This window comes from Carcharhinus amblyrhynchos, chromosome 17, assembly GCF_965287045.1.
Source record: "Carcharhinus amblyrhynchos chromosome 17, sCarAmb.v2.hapA, whole genome shotgun sequence".
NCBI lineage: Eukaryota > Metazoa > Chordata > Chondrichthyes > Carcharhiniformes > Carcharhinidae > Carcharhinus > Carcharhinus amblyrhynchos.
This window is the reverse complement of record NC_137340.1, coordinates 23,631,833-23,656,756: the sequence shown is the minus strand read 5'-3', so window position 1 is coordinate 23,656,756 and position 24,924 is coordinate 23,631,833. Positions and strand designations below refer to the sequence as shown.

The 24,924-nt window shown below is 37.5% G+C and overlaps 1 protein-coding gene across 9 annotated transcripts in view; it reads left to right on the top strand.

Moving 5' to 3' along the window:
• The window catches only part of LOC145354384 (methylated-DNA--protein-cysteine methyltransferase-like), a 370,957-nt gene that overhangs the window by 117,338 nt on the left and 228,695 nt on the right, over window positions 1-24,924 (top strand). The window lies entirely within an intron of this gene.

The following is a 24,924-nucleotide window of genomic DNA, read 5'->3' as shown; positions in this document are numbered from 1 at the left end:
TTTATTAATGCTCATTATATAGAGACACCCCTATTCTATATGGTGCACAAGAATGATCATTTTGCTTCAACGCAGCAAGGGCAAGTAAATCAGAAAATAATAGTGCAAATGATAAAATAAAATTGCAATATGGAAATACATAAAATGACTTGTTTCCCTTGACAACTTTCCTGAATGAGTGCAAAAAATTCTTTTAGCAGTGCAGTTGGTGGAGGCACTGAAATTTACTCATCTGACAAGAAACCCTAATCCTGTCAATTTTTGCCAAGGTAGAGAATCCCCCTTGACAAAGTATTGAAGTGCTGACAAACGAATGACTTGCGATCCATTCCTGCTCATGGGAAGTCCATTTTTAAGCCTTTAGGACAATAGCCAGAGGCAAGGTTGAAATACAGAACCTTGCAGGTGAAAAGCAGCAGTTAGTTATGTAGAAAGTGTCTAATATCAGGAATTGTAAAGAAGCGACTGTGATGTGATGTGTTGGATTTAATGAAATATGATATATTATGTATTAATATTAAAAAGAAATGTTAGCAGGTGTTATTCTAAAACAACTTAATTGTTGAAAATATAAAGTAATTTAGCACATTCATAGACAATTTAACACTGTCGTAGGTTATATTACAAACTTCCCATACCAGTTCGACTGCTCTATCTATTTATTAAAACTTTTCATGCAGTAAAAACATTTTACTTGTTAATGAGGAAAAATGGAAGAATTAATGACATAGAGTTGGATCTTCCAAGATGTCTCCTGTAACCATGCAAAACCATCTCCCTTTTCCTGTATGTAGTTTAATTTCTGTGTTAAGGTTCAGTAAGCAAATGCAAATAGATTTAATGATTTGCATCAGTAGATCATTTCTCTGTATAATATCCTTTGCTATTTTGGTCAAGGACTTTTTCTTTAGTAAGCTTCACCTATTTCCTAGAGCAAAAATTATTAATATTGGTAACATTAAGATATGTTCAAATGAGGAGAGAGATGAATTTATCATGTAGTTACAGTCAGATTGGTCCATCATCTTTCCAGCCAAGTTAATTGCAGCAGAGGATATCTGTAATACAATATAAGTGAAAGAATGCATGGGGAATTGTGGAAAAAAAATGGAATGTAATAAAATGTTTTAAATTGCCTAATGAATTTAACATTTTAGGAATTCTTTAAAACATTTAGCATCCTATCCCTTTTTGGGAAAGCACCAGTATTACATTAAAGCTACTCCACTTATTTTGAACATGGCACGACTTGTAGAATGACTAGTATAAACTGATAACTACATTCTTTAACATTTGCCTCTTGGAAAATGTGCTGCTGAAATGGTATCGTACTAAAAGCAATGAGCTTAGTTTCTTCATGTGTGTTCTTATTCCTTTCTGTGTTCATTTTTTTTCTTTCTTTCTGAGCTCCTTTCATTCCTTTTTTTTCCTTGATCCATATTTACCTTGTATTGTAAGTGAAAGTAGTTCTTAGGACATTAATTGAGCTCTGTTGGATGAATTGGTTCAAAACAAAAAAAGCAATTTCCAAACTCTCCCAGCCCACATGTGCATTATGATTTTTAAGCTGATTTCTCCAGAGTCTTATTCCACCATTTGAATTTCCGAGATTCGTAGGATTTACAAAATATTGGTAGAATTTGTTAGTGTGTTCTGTGCATATTGAATGTCTCCAATGTATCATTTATCAATGGCAAAATGACACAATCTTTTTTTTATGGCAGCCTTCATTCTTGTAAGACAATGGTTGGCATCACCAATTCTTTGTGGTCAACTCTGTGTTAAGCATCATCTGGTGTGGTTCAGGAGCCTTACTCTAACATGGCAATCTCTGTCATATTTGCTGCAGAGCAAAGCAGTGAGCAGAGAAGACCACTCTTTACTGTAGGCCCTCTTCTCAGCCAGCTGAACTTCTTGCTTCTGCTCTCCTCTTCCAATGCCCTACCAAGCAAAATCAGCCTTCAGAGGTCAGGGCTATCAACCACTGTCTCCCAATTGTCTGTGTCAAGGTCTGCCATGTTCACATCTCGCTTGCAGGTAACCTTGTAGCAGAGATATGGACGGATACCCATGAGGACGTGACCCAGTGGCCGATTCACTGTACAGAAAGTCTTTGGATATATTGGCTGTCATCCATCCTCTGAACATCACCAAATTGGTGCATTCGTTGGCTTGACAATGAGTGTATGATAAAATCACTATATAGTGGTCTCCTTTGTTAATATTGTTTTTCTTGCAATTGCACCCTTCCTCCAACAGAAACAGATGTTTGTGGAGATGGCGCAGGAGTGCCAGTTTCCCATTCTTAATGAGTTCAAGTGGAATAACTTCAGCACTTGGAGCTTTGCTCATGGCAAATAAGTTAATAGTTTAACTAAACTCCTCCACAGTGGGTTTGATATCCAGCTCTGCCGTGACAGACTTGTTTTAACGCTCCAGGATGATCTCTGAGCTGATTACCTTTCCCTGCCATGAGCTGCTGAGGCAGAGAAGGTGGAAACAATTCTCTCATTTCTTCTGCTTGGTATGCATAATCCAAGTCTTACTATTGTAGAAGAGTATGCTAAAGGTGTAGAGTTGATAGCCTCACACTTCGGTCTTCTCAGTCGGATGCTTTTGCTTCATACTTGCTTACTCAGATTGAACATATCAGTTGTAGCTTTTTCAATGCATGTATTAATTTCAGCACCAAGTGATAGATTGCTGGTGATTATGGAATCTAGGTATGTAAAGCTATAAACGACCTCCAGTGTCACATTGCCACTGTTACATGTGGTAGTATGGTAACATTTTGGACCATGACAAATGTCTTCCTGATGCTGATAATCAAATTAAGCTCTTTACAGACATGAGAAATTCTGTCCATTTGTCGCTGATGGTGTTCCTTGGTATGGAATGTTCGTGTAGCATCGTCATTGAAAAGAAATTCTCCAATTAGGACTTGGTGCACCTTTGTATTGGATCTCAAGTGAGCCAGGCTGAACAGTTTTCTATCAGTTTAGCTATGGAAATAGAAACCTCCTGTAGATGACCTGAAGGCATATAATGGCTACAAGGAGAAGAATATAATGAACATATCAGAGTTTGTACCATGTATAACTCTTCTTGACCCTACTGCAGATTGCAAAGTTTTCCAGTATTCCCCTATCAAAGCTAACCTCAGCTCCAGTGAGCAGATTATTTTCTACAGCAGCTTAAATAGACCGCCTCTGCTCACATGGTTAAATGCTTTGGCGAGATTGATAAAAAGCACTATATAGTGGTCTCCTTTGTTCATATTGTTTTTCTTGCAATTGCACCCTTCCTCCAACAGAAGTAGAGATGTTTGTGGAGATGGTACAGGAGTGCCAGTTTCCCATTCTTGATGAGTTCAAGTGGAATAACTTTAGCACTTGGAGCTTTGCCCATGGCAAATAAGTTAATAGTTTAATTAAATTCCTCCACAGTGGGTTTGATATCCAGCTCTGCCATGACAGACTTTTTTTTAATGTTGTCTCAAGTTTCCTCAGTGACCGTGTTCTTCCTAGAGTACAACTGAAGATGTTCCACCCATTTCTTCAACTGTTTGTTGCAATTAGTGATGGCCTCCCCAGACTTTGTTTTCACTGGAAGCATTTTCTTTGCTGAATCTAAAGATGGCTACTACAAGTCACCTGATGGCTGAAATTATAAGGTAACCACGACGGCATTATATGAATTAGATATACTGGAGACGTGCCCTGACATTTTGTTCATGAAATCTCACACCTAAGGCTGTTGAGGTACATTTTCAAAAAGGAACTATTGAAAGAAAATATATATCATTTGCATCTTATAAGTTTAACCCTCTGAAGGGAAGTCTGAGGGTCTACACAAGACAATAGCTACATGCATCAGGGTCATCAATATTGATGATGATTCTTGAGGCTAGTGGCTGGGAACCTATAAGCCATCATACCAAAACGAGATTCAGATAATAGGCAAGCATCCCTTTATGAATTCACTGTGGTGGAAAGAGATAACACAACTTGCTGATCATTTTGAAATCACTATATACAGCTGAGAGCTCAAAGGGCAGTCTGCTGATTTATTTCCAACCTGCAAACATCTAACAGCAGTGTGTATGTGTATGGCCTCCTGCAAGAGGTTGCTGCATATCCCCTGGACCAACAATTGACTACGCAAACAAATATTTTTCAGAATAAGCTCACAACAATAACACTTTTACTTATGACAGATGTTGAGAGAATAAAATTCAGCTTTTCCCTCTCTTCTATCTGTAACAATGGGTGGAATTTTCCTAGCATTTGTCAGAGTGTCAGGCTCTGACCGAAAATTGGCATGCATCTCTCCAGAAACACAACTGAGTTTTCAGACTGGATTTGCTGGCGAGCACAGGAAATCTTAGGCCTGTTTTATGCTGTCGCTATGGCAGGAGTGTGCCTGATAGAACCGGCAAGGCCAGCTCCATACAGATCGAGGCACCATCTATAAAGGACGCCCAGCTCTGCTATCTATCCCCATCCCCACATGGACTCACCCCTCTGCTCCGCCACAAGCATCGGGGTAATCACCACCTACCCCCAACCACCACCACGACTACATAAGCACATAAGAAATAGGAGCAGGAGTAGGCCATCTAGCCCTTCGAGCCTGCCCCGCCATTCAATAAGATCATGGCTGATCTGTCGTGGCTCAGTTCCACATTCCCGCCCTCTCCCCATAACCCTTAATCCCCTCTCTTATCAAAAACCCATCAACCCGCGTCTTAAAAATATTTAGCGAGGCAGCCTCCACCACCTCAACGGGCAGAGAATTCTAGAGATTCACCACCCTTTGAGTGAAGAAGTTCCTCCTCAACTCCGTTCTAAACCGCCCCCCCCCTTTATCTTGAGGCTGTGCCCCCTAGTCCTACTGTCCTTTCTGAGTGGGAAGAGTCTCTCCACCTCTATCCTATCCATCCCATTTCATCATCTTATACGTCTCAATGAGATCTCCCCTCATTCTTCTAAACTCTAACGAGTACAAGCCTACATAAGATTCAGGGAGCACTCTTTCCCTTCTCACAGGTATCGCACCCCCTTCACAAGCATTGTTTGCCCCTCCTTCACAGACATAACCACCCCCTCCACAGGAATTGACCTATCTGTCTCCTTCACAGGCATAAGACAGGTTGTGGCTGATTCACATCTTAGTAGTTGGGACTGTTCATGCTGAAGAGGACATTGGTTGACCAGTGATACACGATGGTGCCTCCCACCATTGGAGACAGTCCATAGCACTTGTTCTTTATGCAAATCAAGTTGGATTTATCAGTCGTAACTCTTTTCGCCCCTGTGTTAATGGTCTGCAGCAAAATAGGAGTGTCTGCTGCATTGAATTTATGGACAACCTGGGCTTTTTTAAAATATGGCTCCCCCCTTGACTTTTTTGGTTGATTCCAACAGAAACATAGAAAATAGAACAGGACAGCTCAGAAACAGGCCTTTCGGCCTACGATGTTGTGCCAAACATGTTGCCAAATTAAGTTAATCCCTCTGCCTGCCCTTGGTTCATATCTCTCCATTCCTTGTATATTCGTGTGCTATCTAAAAGCCCCCTAAACGCCTCTATTCTATCTGCCTCCACCAATACCCCAGCAGTGCATTCCACACGCCTAGCCCTCTCTATGCAAAAAAATTTGCCTCTCATATCTCCTTTGAACTTTCCCCCTCTTACCTTAAGTGCATTTCCCTTGGTATTCTGGGAAAAAGATTCTGACTGTCAGCCCTACCTATGCCACTCCATAATTTTATAGACTTCTATCAGGTCTCCCCTCAGCCTCTGCCGTTCCAGAGAAAACAACCCTAGATTATCCAGCTTCTCCTTATAGCTCATACCCTCTAATCTAGCCAGCATCCTGGTAAACCTCTTCTGCTCCCTCTCCAATGCCTCCACATCCTTCCTGTAATGTGGCGACCAGAATTGGACTTTTCATGCGGCCTAATCAAAGTTTTATGAAGCTGCAACATGACATCCTGACTCATGTACTCAATGCTTCGACCAATTAAGACAAGCATGCTGTACACTTTATTTACCACCCTATCTACTTGTATGGCCACTTTCAGGGAGCTATGTACTTGAACCTCAAGATCCCTTTACACCAATGCTGTTCAGGATCCTGCCATTAACTGTATACTTGCCCTTAACATTTATCCCACAATTGCTCAGATTAAACGCCATCTGCCATTTCTCTGCCCATATCTGCAACTGATCTATATTTTTACTGTATGCTTTGACAACTGTCTACACTATCCACAGCTCCACCTATCTTTGTGTTGTTTGCAAACTTACTAACCCACCCATCTGTTTTCATCCAAGTAATTTATATAACTCACAACATAGCAGAAGTCCCAGTACGGATCCCTGCGGAACATCATTAGTCATGTACCTCCAACCAGAAAAAAACCCTTCCACCATTATTCTCTAACTTCTATAGGCAAGCCAATTCTCAACCTAAGTGGCCAAGTTAATGTGGACCACATGCACCAGTCATAATGTTTGATATCATCTTAGTCTCAGGAGTTGCTGGAAAAATGAAATATATCGACATCTGCCTGCCTTTGGCTACACTCAGATTTTCTGTCAGCGTTTACTCCCTTAGTCTTCTGCTCTCCTGAGGTCTGTCCAGCAGGTTGATGTGACGGCTCTAAAGTGTGGATGAAGAGAGGTTGCATACTTTCTGTTTTTGTGATCTAGCTGGCTTTTCATTTTCAGTCCACACCACTGGCTAGCAGCAATGTTAACGAAGAGCACCAAAGGTCAGAATTTTCCACCGCTGTTTGCCTGCAGGATCTTCCATTCCTGCCGAAGTTGATGGACTTTTGGCTGACTCACTGCCTCCGCCATGGTGGAACCTATGTGCTGGCCCACTGACAGGTGGACGTGTCCTTGCACTCACTCATGAACCAAACTGGGGAAGAGCTCCACCACCATTTGGATACCTTGGAAGAGATAGCACAATGCACTTCCAAAATATTTCACACAAATTCTAGATCCCTGGTATTGTACAAAAGGCCTGTCCTATGATTGCTGCTCATCATCTCAAAGCATGTTCTTTGCTATTGTGCCTGCTGTGTTATGTGCAGAAAACAGATAATGACAAAGAAAGTACCTTATTGGAAATTACAAACGCAGTTTAATTTTTTTATGAATAATACAAAATTATATATAATACAAATACATATATAATTTTGTAACCCCTACTGTGATAGCTGGTATTGCATTGTAACCAGCATATTTTCCCTAATTGAGAATAATATTACAATGTTTTATAATTGAACCACATTTAGTTCAGGATACTGCAGATTGTTTCTTTCATGAAATAAACTGTTATTTTAATTTTTAAAATAAGGTTGTTAAGAGGAAGTGCTGCAGGTAAGATTGGAGCTTTGCTCTTTGTGAAGCTTGGAGGAGTGGAAGATTTACAGTGCCGAGGCTTAACCACCATTCCCATAAGTATTAATTTTAACTCTACTAATAAGAAACTGTGCAAAAGTGGAATTATGAGTTCACTAGTATCCTATGAAAGGTCAGTTGTTAAAAAGGCAAAGTCTGACATTCTGAGAAAAAGGTGCCTTCATTAATCATCCTGAAATTGTCAGCGTAGAATTCCTTGACCAATAAATATAAGCAAGCCACAAGCAATTGTTTTAAACAACATTGCATTTAATAAGAAATATAAGATTATTTTGGCCTGAATAAAGTGATTACATTCTGCTCAGAACTATAAAAATTTCATCATATTTCAAGGAACAATGTGGGCCATTTTTCTCTATCTTTGTATATGTAAATGATAACGTAAATTGCCTTAGAGCTTTATACCTCTCTTTAATATAATTCCATCAGCTTTTAGACTTTATTTTTCTACTCTGTGTATTTTAGGCATAACATAGTTTTACAGGTTGAATTACTCTTTTAATAGTCAAATAAAATCAACCAGATGTTTCATAATGTTGCAGTCCTTTTATCTGAATAGAGAAACATATTAATTCCTACATCTTTTAAGGTGTTATAAGAGCTTCCACCAGGAATTGTTTTGGTAATTTTTCTGATTTCAATACTTTTGGTCTAAAGTTTTCGTTAAACGAAAAGTACATTTCATTCCCCAGTTGACCTTTTTGCTAAGTGTCTTAGCATTCTAAATTGGCTTCTTTTGCAATCAGAAGTACAGTTTGAGGTTATCATTTGAGCTCTAGATTTCAAGGAGTATCCAGTTGGCATAATCACTGTCAAAACAGATATATCAAAATTACACTGAAATTTGGAGATTTTTTTATGTAAATACACAAATCTTTAGTTTCTGCTTATCACCATCAAACACCATTTCCAAATTGAACCGTGGAAATGTTCTAAGTCCCTTTGGCCCAATCATGCAGTAGGAAGAATGTGGTAACATGGAGAAATCCTGAAAACTGCTTTCTGTATTTCTGCCTTTGACATCTTGTATATGCTATTAGCCTGTTGAATAATTCCCAGGGCCTTGAGATAGTGCTATTATTATGGCACATGGATATGGTATACACTCCTATGACATTCCTCGTGCTGCTACTTTAATGTAGAGTTTACATTAAACGGATTCATGTCTCAATTTAAGGCTGACAAAAGGGATTTCCTGCGTAAACCTAAGTGCTGCATCTTCAAGACTTTGAGAAGTGTGGACTCCACTCCGCAGGTCAATAGAAGTTGATTTTATGCAGGCGTAAAGCAGTTAATCTCCATCTGTGCACTGATTTATTCTATTATTTACATGTCTTAAAAGTGTTCATTCTAGTTCAGTTGCTGGAAAAACCCAGTCATGAAAGATGAATCGAAGTTTCTCTGCATAAGGCCAGAAGAGAGCTCTAAAGATTTTGGGATAATTCTAGGCTTAGATGATCCAAAGTAATTTATGAACATTCTGATCTCATTTCTGTTGAGGTCCTGGGCATGTGGTCTGTCTGAAACAATTGCTGGAATGTGATCATTTATGTCCTTATTGATGAAATATCCTGGAGAGAACCAGTGGCAGAGGTAGACAAGACTGTGAACAGGAACCAATCTCAGACAGATATATTTAAGATTGGAACAATGCAAACAGAAGAAATGTTGTGAGCATGGCCTTGATGAGTTCTGTAACTATAAGGTGGACTAAGACTAACAGGTTGCCATGGAAGTCGGAAGCACCCTCAAGCGATATGGACCTGAACTTTCATATTGTTAGCAATGTAGGAGGTGAAATGGTTGGGAAGAAATGTTCTGGAAGATATATTACTCAAATGTTTCACCAGCCCCTTTACCCCAGAATATTATAAAATAAAAAGGAGTCAGATGCAAATTCTACAGTCTTTTGGATACAACAGGCTTGTTGGACCAAATATAATTTCCTTATTGCAAATTTTGTTCTCAGCTAAATGATTTGACTAAACTAAGAACATTGCGAGATAAACGTAACTTTAAAAAGTAACTTCTCTTCACACTTAGCATTAGTAATTTGCAGGATGGACTGCCACCTAGTGCAGGCAGTTTAGATTTAGTTGAAATATTCAAAAATGAAAATAGACAGAATTCAATTTGTCAGAAAGAGGCACGATACTGGGTTTGTGTCAAGGATAGTAAGAGAAAGAAATGGTCAGTGTCAGTCCTAAACATGTACTTAAGCAAGCTTTTAATGTTCTTTTCTCGTCCCTGTAAGAAACCAATTTCAGATCAGATTATTGCTCAGAGAATCAGGATGTAGTGTACCGTTTAGTTAGGAGAAGTGGAGCTAATGTTGAGGGTACAACAATTTCAAGTTTGGTTGATTTTGCAACTGCATCTGAACTTCATCAAAATATAATTCTGTGATATTTAACCATCAGACTAATGATATTGTCAGCAGCGCCATGCGTCCAATGAAGACTCCCCATGCTTGTGATGGTTCAGCTGACCGGAAAGAAACCCCATGGATCTATTCAATGGGAAAGAATTCTCACAATACGCAAACCAGCATTCTTCCCTCAGTATCACTGTCAAAGCAGAGTAACTCGTCATTCATCTCATTACAGTTTGTGGGATCTTTCTTTTTGAAAAATGGCTACCACTGTTGGCTACATAAGTAGTTGCTCATGAAAATAATTCATTGTTTGAAAAGTGCTTTGAGATATTTCTGGGAACATGGACAGGCATTGTAGAAATGAAATTTTTTTCAAAATATAAAACGGCTTCTGGATTTTGAAGTTCTTTGCTGCAGAACTGTCCTAATATTTTTGCTTTCAGTTTTCACTTTCTGCCTTATTTCCTTCTCGCATCTCTTCTCACATCCATAAGACATATATCAAAAGCGATGGATGAAAATTTTAGCAAAAAAAAAGATTAACAGATAATGACATCAACCACAGCCCTGTGTTACAGTGAGGCTTTGTACAGAGTTATGTCTGGTTTGTTTGGATAGTTTTAATCAATCAGTCTTTGGGCTGAACACAATTGGTTAGTTAAGACAAATGGCTGCTTAACCAGGTTGGGTTCCCATGAAAAATGTTGCAGATGGGATTTGGGCAAGAAAATTTATTTAAAATATGTATCACATCATGTAATGTTATTACAGCTATCACTCTGTGGTAAGAGTGATCTAAAGGGGCCACAGTTAATTGGAATATTCATTTAATTGGGGCAGATAATTAGGCACAAATGTTGCTGCTGTATATTGTAATGATAAAACACTGGTGCTTTATAGGGACTCCACTCTTGCAGTTGCCACCTTATTGAGTCATTTTAAATAAAAATTACCGTAAAGTACATTCCTTTGTCATCTGAAATATTTGCTTTTGTTAAAACTGCATTAGGAATTCATTACCGTGCCCATAAGTCTTTTCTTTTATCAAATTGGCTTATTTATCTATTATCAAAACACTAATTCAAATTACAGGTATTGTTGATTCACTTACTGGCTACTTCGATTCAGTATACAATAACATCGATTTATTGTTCATGACTGGTATTTTCAAGTACATGCAATAATTTTTAGCATTGGTTTGAATTAACTGTTTATAAGGGGTAGTCGGATAATTGGGGCTTTTACTCACCACAGAGGTGTCCACATTAACCTTCATAAGGTTGTGGTGTCCCTTTGGACCCCATTAGCTTTGATTTTCTCCTAATGTGCAAGATTTGGATTTTTTTTTCAAAAAGTACGTTCTGACCTCATTATAACAGCCATTGGGAGCCAAGTGCTTTGTATATTATTAAAAGGTGCATGCTATAGAGAATATTTCATAACCTAATATAAACTATAACCTGAAAGCATCAGAAACCATGGCATAACAATATTATGATGGACAAAGGTTGTTGTGTATCAAGATCAACAAAAGCAAAACAGAAAAACAAAAGGGAACTGGTGCAGATGTGATTAACTTAGTGGACTCCAGGAAGCTTTTGGAGTTTTTATTTGGATTCCTAAGAGAATTAAATATCTTTTAATTTGCATAAACATATAAACCAAGAGCTGATGTGTTTTAATGTACTTACAGATATTAACACTCGTTAGCAGTAAATCTTTTCTCAAATTTTATATGTGGTATTGATATAAAATTTTCAGGATATAAATAAACCTGTTAAACGTGCAAAGTGGGCAAGTGAATACAGTATTCCAATGGTGATGTAAGAATTAGTAAGCAAAACAGAAAAACATCTAATACATATAAGCCAGAAAAAAAAGTACTTGGATAGATTTAGTAGTCTAAGTTTTAGCTTTAATACTGTTGCAAGGTATGTAATTCTGTGTTCAGAAGCTGCATTTATCAAAAATGATGATGATATACATATCGCTTCCATATCACAGAATGTTCTTGGTCAAAATTGGCTGGAGGCAAGTGATATCTTCGAGTAAACAGTATATGAAGACCATATCTTAAAATGATAGATCACCTAATTTTGTTCTGACAGAGGTTTTTGCCGCAACAAACATCTGTCATTGAAAGACCAATTCAGAGATGTGGAAGCCAAATTGTGGAGGATGTTTTTTGTATTTGTCAATCCTACTCCGAAGGTTGCTGGTGTCACTTACAGAGAAGTTACAAAGGTAGTACGGAGTTATCATGTGATTGTTTCAAGGAAAATGTTACCAAAAGGCTTCTGTAAGTGCAGTATAATTTTTATCCTTACGGCAAAATACTTAAAAAAAAAACCAATAAACTCTTCCACTTTCAGGAAAGACTAGTTTAATAAAATCAAATGCATGTCTTCTGGCTTTGCGCAGAATAACACTAGTTTGACTGCATATAATTCTATGGTTTTAACTATCATCAAGCATTTGCAGGAATAAAACACATGAAGGCATTTTAAAATGGACATTTTTCTAATCAATTATTTAAAAATGCAAACAATAGTGAACAATTGTGCTTAACTCTCTTGAGACTCAAAGTGCTAATGTCTTTTTTGGGGGGTGGGGGGCAGGGTGTCTAGATGAGTGAGGAAAATTATGGTTGTAGCAATTTTATCTCACGAGCATTTAACCAAAAGAGTGTCCAAATGACATCAATACACTTTGTAAATTACTGATCCTGTGGACACGGATTAGTAGAAGGTCTGATTAATTATACTGCTGGTCTAATATTGGTTTGGAAGGAGATTCTCAGTTAGTGTATTGCAAAGTTGTCTGTTTTAATTCTAAAGCTAAGACTTAAAGTAGGTTTAAAGCATCTTTGAGTGATAGATCCTGTTATTAAAGTAAAGGAAATGTGCATGAATGACATATTCTTTACACACCTCAACTGTCAACATTTCTAATCAAATCATCCACTCTTCTCGCTGTTAAGTGATACATGCAATATACCCTGTAATAAACACCCCCAAGTCTAATGAGAGCCCCTAAGGCAACTTCAAATGTATGAATTCATTACAATTGAACAACATAATCTGCAGGGCAAAGATGCCTGTGATCTAACCTCTTTACCTCACAAGGCTTCGGTTTCGAGTGAAAAATGTTGTACATTTGTTTACAATGTATTGCTGCTGTATGAAGTATTGTTCATTCCTGTAGTACATAAGACGGGAAGGCTTAATGGAAGAAAAATCAAAGAAGCAATCTTTCATTTTGTTCTTCTATGAAAAATTCAAAGACTGAAATCTCACCCACAGAAATTTTGCAAGCATATTATTTTCCGATGTTCAGATCAATTTGTCTGTCAACCATACTGAGAGGTGGAAGGGGCCAGTGAAAGCAATTTAGCTTGTGAGGTCCTAAATAGAAATGTTTTAGAAGACCTTGTCACATGTTATGTTTTTTATATTACAGTCTGTTTTTTATTTGCTGCTGATATTATGAAACAAAATTGTTATCAATCACGTAAGTCAACTATAACCACTCCACAAATATTACTTTTGTGCATATGATTCAGGCAGAATTATTTGTAAATTAACCTTTTGCCCAAATGTAAAAAAAAGCTGTAGACTAAAAAATAATGTAAGCAGCTGGTAATGTTGATTTCTTCTTCTTGGTACATACCATTGTGCCTTTTAATTTACGGTGCCCAGGTGAATTGAAGTATTTGTGTTTGGTACAGTACTTCTTAGAGACTATAAATGCTTGTATTTTATTTTTCTCTGCTCAATCAATAGTGTCTTAATGCTCTTATTATTATTGCTAAATTTAAGATTCAAACAAATAAAAATAAACTTAAATTGGACAGTATGTTATAACCAGGGCACTATCTATAAACAAAAAAAGTATCCAAATGTTTTTCACATATTGCAATACATAAATATCTGTCAATTAACATATACTGCGTATGTTAAATCGTTATATATATTTTACATGCGTACATATATACATGATTGGCAAGGTTACCAAAAAGAATAGGGTGGAGATTAATCCCATGAATCTGCCCAAGGAGAATGTTTGGGAAATCTAAAATTTACTGTTACTAATTCAGCATTGGATCCACACATGATTTTCCACCCAAAGAGTATAGGTTAAAGCCCAACATGACAAAGGAAACTTGGATTTATGCATATTATTTACAATTTCCATATATCTTTCGTTGATATCGTACAACCATTCTTCCACAGCATTGCGTTATTCCCCCACACACCAATGTGTGCATCCCTGTCTATTATATTACTCTAGAACACCAGTGAGTTTTAAGTAGAGAGATGAAAAAGATGGTGTTGAAATAGGTTATAATGCATCTTTTAAGGCCGGAAATGAAATAACAGAATTCATTTGTTTAGGAATCGTGTTCCAGAGAACAGAGTCATAATAGCTGAAAGATCAACACTGATAATATGAAGGTGGGGGGTATTGGAAATTAATACATAAGATGTGGAATAAGTACATGGGTGAGACATTTTGGCAACCACAGGCATGAGGAAAGGACATTGTTGTTTCTCTTCCTGCGCTTAGTGGTGCACAAGGCAGACTTTCATCTCCTCCCATCCTGAAGTTCTTTTCCTGGAATAGGTCAGCAGTCTATCACCAGACACTTATAGCTTGAGAGGTGCCACTCCACATCAAGGATGGCTGACCAGCAGTCCCTCTCGTTCTTACTACCTGCCCACCTGCCATTGGCACGTTGGAAAGATTTTTCAGGTTGTTACTCAAGTTGCTGGTCATATTAGGAACACACCTTCCCTAGCTATTGAGTCCTGGAGTGGATCTCAAACCTGGAGCTTCTGGCTCAGGGACAGGGAAGCTATCCATTGCACTACTTGACCTCCAGGAAGGGACATAGTTGTACATTGTTGTGGGATAGTGCTTGTGGGCAAGAAGGATCAGTATTGAGTAGATCATCAAAATTTTGTACCAGTGGTCTCACTGAGTGGGAAAGCAAGAATATTTTTGAAGGTTGTCATAAGTGGTATAGTACAACTGGCAAGATCTGACATTGAGCTACTGGAAGCTAAGACTATTCCAGAACTTGTCTTATATAAGGCAGTTGGGTGATACAGTAGTAACCCAGTTAGACAGTGTGGCAATAATTAGGTTGGTTAATGTCAGAATTAATGGTGTGTTGATGTGGCATGAGTTAGTTTTGACCTGTGGAACATTTCAGCTGATCCAAGACTTTGCATCAGGCAGAAACTTGTTCAGTACACCTATAATGGTTCAGCACTATTACACAATTGGATAATTCCATAGCAGCCCCGGAATGGATGGTGGTTGTAGAAATGATGAGCGTTACTGGTCCACATGACGAAGCTGACTCTATACTTGCGAATAATGTTGTTCTCATTGTAAATAATTTTAAAGGGACGAAAAGTGGATTTCAAGGGATTACTAGAGGACCGTTTGCAGTTACAGCATGAGAAATCATATGAAAACATGTAGTAACTACCATCGTGAATAGGAATAAAATCATTAGGGCATAGTAAAGTGGAGGAGGAATATAGAATGGTTAACAGTATTGTAAGTAGCAGCGAAGCCAAAGAGAATAAGGAGAAACATAAAATATTATAACCAGGATCATCTGAGTTCCTGTGAACCAGGTCAGCTTCATACAAGAACAGCTAAGGGCATGTAAAAAGGAGCTGTTCAGGAATTGCACTGGTATTTTCCCAATTGGTGACATTACAGAATGGCTTAATATGGAGGGAGACCAGACCTGAGCGTGTATGTGCTTGAAAAAGTATATTTACAATATACCAAATAAAATTATAGTTAGATGATTATTTTGTACAATTGAAAGTAGGAATACTTTGAACAATAGTTAATGTAGATTTTCCCCACTTCTTCCAGCTTTTCTTTCTTAATTGTGGATGTTCATCATTAATAGAGATTCTGCCAAATGCAGTGAATATATCCAATAATAATATTGCTCCCCAATAAACTATCCTATTTCTTTGACCTCCAATGAAATATGTAATTTAATTTAACAATGCAGGTTTATTATTATAACTGAGACAAGGTGGCATCATTTTTCTTCAAACATTAAGGGACACTTACTTGTGTAAAAATGTACCACAAACCTTTTTCCCTAAAATCTGACAAAAGAGAGGGAACCTTGCACCATTTCTTGTCTGATAACATCACATGCAACATGTTCAATGATGTATTTCAGCACAGTTTGTTGCTTTGTATTGTGTATTTAAAAACAAGGGTTACTGAAAAATTTTTCATCAAGACAGTACCTCTTTGAAAATCAACACACACTAAGCTAAGGAGGTTGGATTGGTATCGATTTCCTGTAGGCAATGAATATTGGCAATGAACTGATAATACACAGCCATAGTTCAGCTGTTTAATCCTGGAGATTCTTAGGACAGAAAGTTTGTAAAATATAAAAGTAAACTTGTGAACTGTTTGATGCAAGCTAACTATTGACCAGTAACTATGCAGCGTGTAGTGAATCTGGTGCTATGAAAATGCTTGTTACTACTTATCTAGATGCAATGGAGAGAAATATTCTTCCTTTAGTGCTCCCACCAATATTATTCCTTCCAATGAACATACAAAATAAATTGAATTGCAAATTTTTAATTTCCTAGGTGCATCATTTTCAAAATGGATCTTATAGAAAAATATAGTGTTAGTTTAACTGTTTGTTTAGTGCCTCACAAATTACAGGCACTTTTTTCTTTGTGTTCACAGGTGAACTGCCTTTACCTCGTATAATGCCCTGCATTCATCAAAAATTCTGACTGTAACACCATTTTTAAGATAAGCATCACCATAAGAAATATAGTTAGTTCAAAGAGAATGTTGACCAACATTTTCTGAGGACACTTCGGGGTGGGCAACAAATGTGGCCTTGCCAACAACACCCAAGTGTTAGTCTTGAGATTTTATTGGCCAAACAGTTTGTTGCTGCTCCAACAGTTGAGAATGGTTTTAATAGGTGAATTTGCATATTGCCTTGTTCAGAGCACAAACCTTTGCCTTGTCCAGGGGAAAAAAATGCACAACAAAATCCATTTCATTCCAGTATTGCATTTTTTCTAAGTGGTCTAGTAACCAGGTGAAGACAAAGGGTTAAGGAGGGCACTTGCGCAGCGTACCGCTCCAGGCAAGTACGCTCATTATTGCTTTCACTGAATTGGTGGCAAGTATTCACAATTTACCCTTGTTGCTCTCTGTAATGCTGGGGTTATAAATGTGTATAGCATTCATTGCTATTTTATTTGGACTTTTCCAAATTGATGCAAATCAACATTATTTACTGACTTGAATGAAATTTGTACATAAGGAATTACAGCATTTTTAATATCCAGTAAATAAGAAATAGTTCTGTATTGTTCCAGATTCATATTTCAGAGGTTGAAATTCCCAGTAGTTCATTGGTCTGTGACCAATAGAAATCCCCTCAGACCAACAATTAATCAGGCTCTAGTGATCCTTTGACCAGTTACAATTGCAGCTGTCACATCATTTGAAAAGTCAAGACCTGGCCTTACCTAATAAAAAAAATCTGCTCAATTTGTTTGAATTTAATACACATGCTAGCACCTTTAACAGAAAACAATATGCAATGTTGGTGCAAAGAAACGTATGTTTAAAATTTCATTGGTATTATTGGTAATGTTTATGATTTAGGTTTGACCTTCACCACTTTCAAAGAGATGTAGGTTTCCAAATTTTAAACTTCCAGGATTAAATTTATCTGATGTATTTTATTTTATTTCATTATGATTTTAGAAAAAAAATCACTTCATTATAGGAATTAATTTTGGGCACAGTTTTCACAGAATATTGCAGTTTTAAACTTTACAAATTAGATTAGCTTCGAAAACTTGCACAGAGGTTTTAATAAGCCATTGTTTCACAAAATTTCCAGTCATTTTTGTGTTACAAGATTAAATTTTCCAAGTGAGAAAATGTGAAAGAGCAGAAGCTGATAATTTTTTATAGAGGAAGTATTTAGGTTTCTGTTTGACACCAGGCTATATAAATTGCTTCTGATTTTATGCACATTGTTTTTAGTTAATGATTTTCAGCTGTTTGTTGTTCCTCTGATTGCATGAAAATGTACCATATGCTCAGCCAAAGACAAATGATTAGCAAATGAAATTCTGGACAGCTGTCTGACTGAAAGCTTTGGTTGATAGCATTCTGCTATCATAATTAGCTTAAGCTTTGGGTTAATTAACTTCCTACCTGGATATGCATAATAATAGCAAACTCCAGAAAGCGAGAAGCTTTGAGTACATCAACAACATTGCTGTCTTTTTATTTGGTATTTCAAGAGCATATTATAATTTCAAGAGTGATTAATCCTGGGAATATTGTCACATACTGTACATTTTATTTGCAACCAAGATAATACTGAAACAATTTGAATCTATTAAACAGAAGAAATAGTGTTTTAAAATTGTAATTAAAGTTTCTGAAAGCAAATCACTAATTTCAAATGCTTTTGTTGGCAAGAATATCAGATGTATTGGTCTCTTGTAAAGACAGCGTGTATGGAGTGGTGGGGGGGAATGCCAACGCTAATGGATTAAAAAATAAAAATGGTAATTTTAAATTTATTCAAATGGTTCATTAAAGGAATAATTAATCTCTTTCTGCACAACTAGGGAAATACTATTAGTGATGTGCATTTACACAAAATCTAAAAGCTGCTGGTATAAAATGATTCAAATGTAGAATGTTAGCCATTCATTTTGGAAACTAGTTCCCTGACTGATTAGCAGTAGCATTTGATTTAGAAGTAATTCATGCTGATATCTTCAGTCATGATAGAGTAGGATTTTCTAAGACACAGGAATGTAAAGCAGCCTATACATTTTTTTTCTCCACTACATTCAGTCTGCAGTACAGGTTTTCATGAAAGGGTAGCCTCTCGTCACATAACTATAGTACTTATTTTTGGACCATGGTGGTTTGTAAATCAATTTACTGGTTGTGTGGAATGGCAAAAGAGATGACTTTGTCCTTCTTCCCACTCCTGTTTGCATGATTTACCAAAGCACTCTCTAAGATGCTCATCATCTTAAGGGTCCGCTCTGGGCTTTAGAGAACACAAGCTACTGGAGTGTATTGTGAATTTGGAGTAAAAATTGGAGTTTACATTTCCCAAAGCACCAGAGAGCCTAGCACTTAATTCTGAAATAACCCATGCTTGGAAGAGAAGAAAAGATTTTAATGATTTGAAAAAAATATATATGTTTCTGCAAGTATGTCAGTGGACACAGAAAAGGTTTTGTAACAGCAAATTTGATTTGACTCGTGAGGGCTGCAGTTTAGAGCACGTGGTAACAGTTCAGCGTGTCGTGCTTCAGATTTGTGTCTCCTGGTCAGTCTGTGGGTTTCACGAGTGCCCTTCTGGTCAGTTCATGAAAGTTTCATTCAGCTGTCATAAGCCATTTTTCAAAATTGGCATCATTTTGGGAGATGTTGGAGGACACCATTTTCTCAGTTTGTTTAATGAAAGGAATGGATCCCCCAGTGGCATAGTTTACTGTGTAGGAAGCATCATTCTCGTGGTGCTAAGGCATTTGTGGAAAGAAATGCATGCTACATGACCTGTCGTAACATGGTTTTTAAAAAGTTGGTCAGCCCAACTGCAGGTTTTAAGTAGACATGTGAGAATCTTGAATTTGAACAAAACTGAACTAAGAATGCTCACTCAGAATCACTTTCCCCATAAAATATACGCTTATTTTTTGTGAGTGGAAACAATACAAATAAAACATCAATTACATTAACAGTTTAAAATTTGTTGTGAAAAATAAGTTATATAGCGTAATGGAGTACTCCAGAATCAGAAATTTACATATTATTGTAATACCCCAACATATTCAAATACTTTTGATAATAATGAAACAGTGCCAGCTTCCCTATTCAGTACCTGTATAAAGAATACTGATCTTTTTGGATACAATTTAGTAAAATATAACTCTGTTACATTGCATGCAAAATAATATTATGTAGGGCTCGAGATTCTATTTTATTTCCCCTAACGTCAGAATTATTTATCTGGCCTATTCCACCCCAGATGTGACTGGCTGGGGCATAGTCATTTATATTCAGTTTCCATGGGTCCATGTACTCATATGTACATCATTTCTGAGTTTCTGTGGCTCCCAAGAGATTTACCCTATTCATATTGGAGGTTCCATCATGTAAACCGAATAAACAACGCACAAATCTCAAATATACGACAACAATTCTCTTGAACAACACACTAATAATTTGTAATATTAAAATACAAATGCTTCATACCTAGTATGTTGAAAAGATGTAGATTCTGCAGATAAACCAGCACTAATCTAGATTAATGAGGAAGAAAGGTGAATTTTTCCTGCTGTCCTCAAATGAAGAAGGATATGAGTCAATTATGCTAGAATGTTGCGACATAGCTCTTATCTACATGTGGCACTAAACAAGGATTTGTTATGGGATTTCAGAAGGCTGCATACTGCTTCAGTGTTAAGCACCCAAAACTCTAGGGGAGCAGCACTAATTTACTCTCTCGTAAAACAAAATAATATTCATAACTGCTCAAGTGGCTTGACATAAGTAATGATGGCATATGCGGGAAGATTACCACCCCAATAGTGTAATCAAGGTGCTAGGTACTAATGCAAGTTAAATTGAGACAATAATGCCGAAACTTGTGTCCTGGGATTATGAGGGTACTTAAGATGCTGACATTGGCATATTCCGACAGTGTGTCTGTCTTGTTTTGAATTCCTGTTTATAGTTAATGCCCTCAAAATTTGTATGTCGTTAACACCATGTACTGAAGTGGGAGAGAACAAGGTTTGGGAGGAAGAGATTCCCTGTCTTAGTTGACTTTTGTCTCTTCTGGTAATTGGTGGCTTTTCTGCCATATTAGAGAGCAGCTCATGAAGTACCAAGGCCCCTGAGGTCTACATAAACATGCTGCTAGCGCTGAAAGTCTTGCATTCCCAAGTGTTGGGGAATAATTTACATACTTTGAATGAAAAGTCATTTATGCCTGCAAAATTGTTATTGCTGGAACAAATTTGAATACTAGTCATATGGAAATCTGAAATAAAGTCATATTAAAATTTGATGCCCAGATCAATATTGCAGAGCCCAGGTAATTAAAGTGGTGTTGTTTATTTGGCTCGAATAAATAACAGAGGCTTAATACTGACTAATTACACACAATTTTTTCTTAATACTGCAGGATAATAATGTCAGCAATTTAAAGTGACATTAAATGAGAATTAATAAAGGAATATTCAGTCACTTTGGCTGTGATAAAACATTCAGATCATTTTTTCTTTTCTGCATAGGTGTTTATTTTTCCCAGCAAAGTCTGCAAGTTTGTTCGTATTTAACCACAATTGGCATTACAGCTGTTCATGGTTAGTACAAATTTTAATGATAACACTCTTTAGAAAATTCTATTTTCCCCCTCTCAGGCTCAATGTCAGGTGCAAGTTAGCAATTCTACCCTTTTAGAGGGGATCAAAGCTGAGCTGAAGGTCAGGACCTCACGCTCGGCACCCTTTTCTTATATAATAAATTGCTTGCATTGTTCATTAATTTCTGTCTCCGAAATGCCAAGTCAAGCCTTCGAAGCAATTCGCAGTGCCCATGTCCCTTGGACAGCTCTCACCATGGTCCAGTAAGACTTTTTGATGAAATTACAGGTGCAGGGAAATGCAGAATTAGAAATATATCTGATGTTGCAATACTTGTGAAGCTATAGCTTTGTTGATGACAGGACAATTCCATTTTTGACAGTTTAATTTACTGTTGCCAATGGACAAGAGCAAAAGGAGAATGTGGGGTTAGCCACCTGCCCCCTTGCACTTTGTTTCACATGCTGGGTTGCAAAATCATGACTCCCTCAACCTGTCGTGTTCAAATGAGAAGGGTTTCAGCTGGGAAATGGAATATTTCAGTGCATGTAATATTGCCTGACCTCATAAAACAAAAGAAAAAAATCTGAGATTCTGACAGCTATTATGAATCTTGTATCAGCGTCCAAATGACTCTCAGGCAAGGTACTGTACATGTTTGTAATAGAGCAAAACAGGGTGCCACATTGACTTGCTATATTGAGCAAAAATGACTTGTTGGTAATTTGTTCTCAGATGTTAAAGAGACTGTTGAATTTACCAGTATGTACAGAAGAATGTTTAGCCTAGAGCAGAATTTAGAAATAGTCTGTACATTGTGGCGCTCTGTTGAGGTTATCGGCAGGGTTGAATTGCAGTAGGGGGAAAGCTTAACAGCACTATAATAAATGTAGCTCTGACTCTTGAGAGCTTGAATTCTGGCTTTAAGTTCACAGATTTGATTCAACTAATTTTGAGTAATAATACCAGCTGCTGGAGTTCAGGACTTTCTCAATTTTCAGTTTTTTGGTAAAGATTTTATTTTCTTATTTTAGTACAATGTTTTTTTCTGAACCTGCTAGAAGGAGGTAATTGTCATTAAACTTTTGCTGGCATTCAGTTCAAGGAAATAGTGCTACAAACCAACAGGGAGTAGTAACTGAATTTTGCCTTAGCTAATTGGGACGGCTTATGTGTGGACAGGTTACCCTATCTTTCCGTCTACTGCAGTGATATTTACTCATCTCTGTTTCCTCAAAAAGAGCCTCACACATGATGTGGTGTTCTCGGCTGCTGCTTGTTTGCAAGAACTTAAGTGCACTTGAATTAGATTGCAGCTCATGAATACAACCAGAATGTTGGCAAGTTGAGGGAAAATAAAGCTCACAGGTCAGGTTTCCGAGCAGCAAGTAGTACCCATGAGCAGTCAGATACTCGGAACTGCCAGATAATCATTTCCTAACCCAGGGAGAGGGCAGGAAAAAGGGGACAAGGGGGAGCATGGGTGAGGGACAATTTTAAAAGGCAAATAAAAGAACACAGTCAAGAAGATTAGTTTCTTTGCAATTTAATTTATCTGAAAATGAAGGTCTCTGAGAATCAATTGAATCAAACCAAATAGTATTGTGTCCTTTGTTTCCTTTTTTGGTTTCTCAAACAATTGTGATTCATGGAGTTTTTTCAATAATTTTATATTGTGGGTAAAGCTCTTTGTATTTCCACTTGCTGCTACTTTAAGCTTGTCACTATATGATCCCTGGTCTTGACGTTCGTATAGATGGGCTAGTTTTTCTCCTCCGGCTCGCCAGCTCTGGACAGCTTCTGTTCATTTGGCAGCTGTTGCAACGTGTACTCTCTTGTCATCTCGTTCAATATATGCTGGTGTGAAGAAGAAAGTGGGATAGGGTGGACCATTGTATTTGGTCTTTGACCTTCTGTGTTGCCCATGAGCAGTGAAGGATAACTTTTGACGAGGCATGTCAGTTGTGACAAGCAATCTAGTTGGGTTGAGTGGAAATGTGCTTTATAAGTTCTTGAAGCTGGAGTTTTGGGTATTGTACGGTGTGTGGTGCATTTGATTTAACATGTAGTTACAACATTTGAATTTTATTTTGAATGAACAAAACTACCAAATTTAATCTAATGCTGCTAAGATTTCCAATTGCATCGTTTTAAATGGAATGCATTTTCTTACAATGTTCCTGAATTTGAATGCTTTCTAAGCATTAGAATCACCATATATAACTGTTAACCCACAATATAAATTTACTATGAGATTTGTGGAATATGTTTTCAGTTTCTTCTCAAATAAGGGACACAAAATATTATCTTGATAACTGTGGGATATAGATAACAACCATTGTAACAATTTGAGTTAGTTTTGTAAACATTTTCTTTATATCTTGTATCCATTACTTCCAGCACCTCATTGTAGTTGTCTTGGTTAAGAACATAGGAGCAGGAGTAAGCCATTCGACCCGTCGAATCTGCTCCACCATTCAAACAGATCATGCCTGATCACCTATGTCTCTGCCATTTTCCTCATCCTCCTTATATTAACTCGATATCACTAGTATTCCGAAATTTATCAATTTCTGCCTTGAACATGCTCAGTGAATCAACTTCCATAGCCCTCTGGGATAGACAATTCCAAAGTTTCACCAGCCCCTGTCTGATGTATTTCGTCCTTATCTCAGTCTTAAATGGCCTAGCTCTTATTCTGAGGTTGTGTCCCCTGCTGGAGATTTACCAGCCAGGAGAACATCCTTCCTCTATGTGCAATGTCAGGTCCTGTAATAAGTTTGTAAATTTCAATGAGATAACCTTGTGTTCTTTAAAAGCTTAGAGAATACAGGCCTGGTTCCCTTAATCTCTCCTCATAAGACAACACCGCCATTCCAAAGATTGGTCTGGTGAATCTCCGTTTCACTCCACCTATGGCAAGTATACCATTTTTTAGAGATCAAAACTATATGCAATACTCCGAGTGGATCTCACAAAGCTACATAGAATTATTGGAAGATGTCGTTACTCTGGTATCAAACACTCTTGCAATGAAGGCCAACATACCGCTTGCCTTCCTAATTGATTGCTGAACCTGTAAACTACCTTTTAGTGACTCACGAACGAGGACATCCAAGTGTCTTTGACACAACACTTCCCAACCCCGCTCCATTTAAAAAATGCCCTACCTTTCTGTTTTTCTCCCAAAGAATAACTTCACACTTATATTTCACCTGCCACGTGCTTATCCATTTCCTTAGCCTGTTCAAATCCTCTTGAAGCCCCCTTGCATCCACTTCACAACTTCCATTCTCACCTAGTTTTGAGTCATCAGCAAATGTGGAACAACTATTTTTGGTCCCCACAACCAAATCATTTATATAAATTGTGAACAGCTGTGGTCTCAGCACTGATCTTGTGGTACCCAATTAGTAACATCCTGCCATCCTGAGAATGACTTATTTATTCCTACTCTCGTTAGCAAGTTCTCAATCTATACCAGAATGTCATCCCAATCCCACATTTAAAGTTTTACAACCTGTTTACTAGTCACAAGTAAGGTTTACATTGACACTGCAATTAAGTTATAGTGAAATTTCCCGAGTCGGCACATTCCGGCACTTGTTCAGGCCAATGCATCTAACCAGCACGTTTTTCAGACTGTGGGAGGAAACCCATGCAAATATGAGGAGA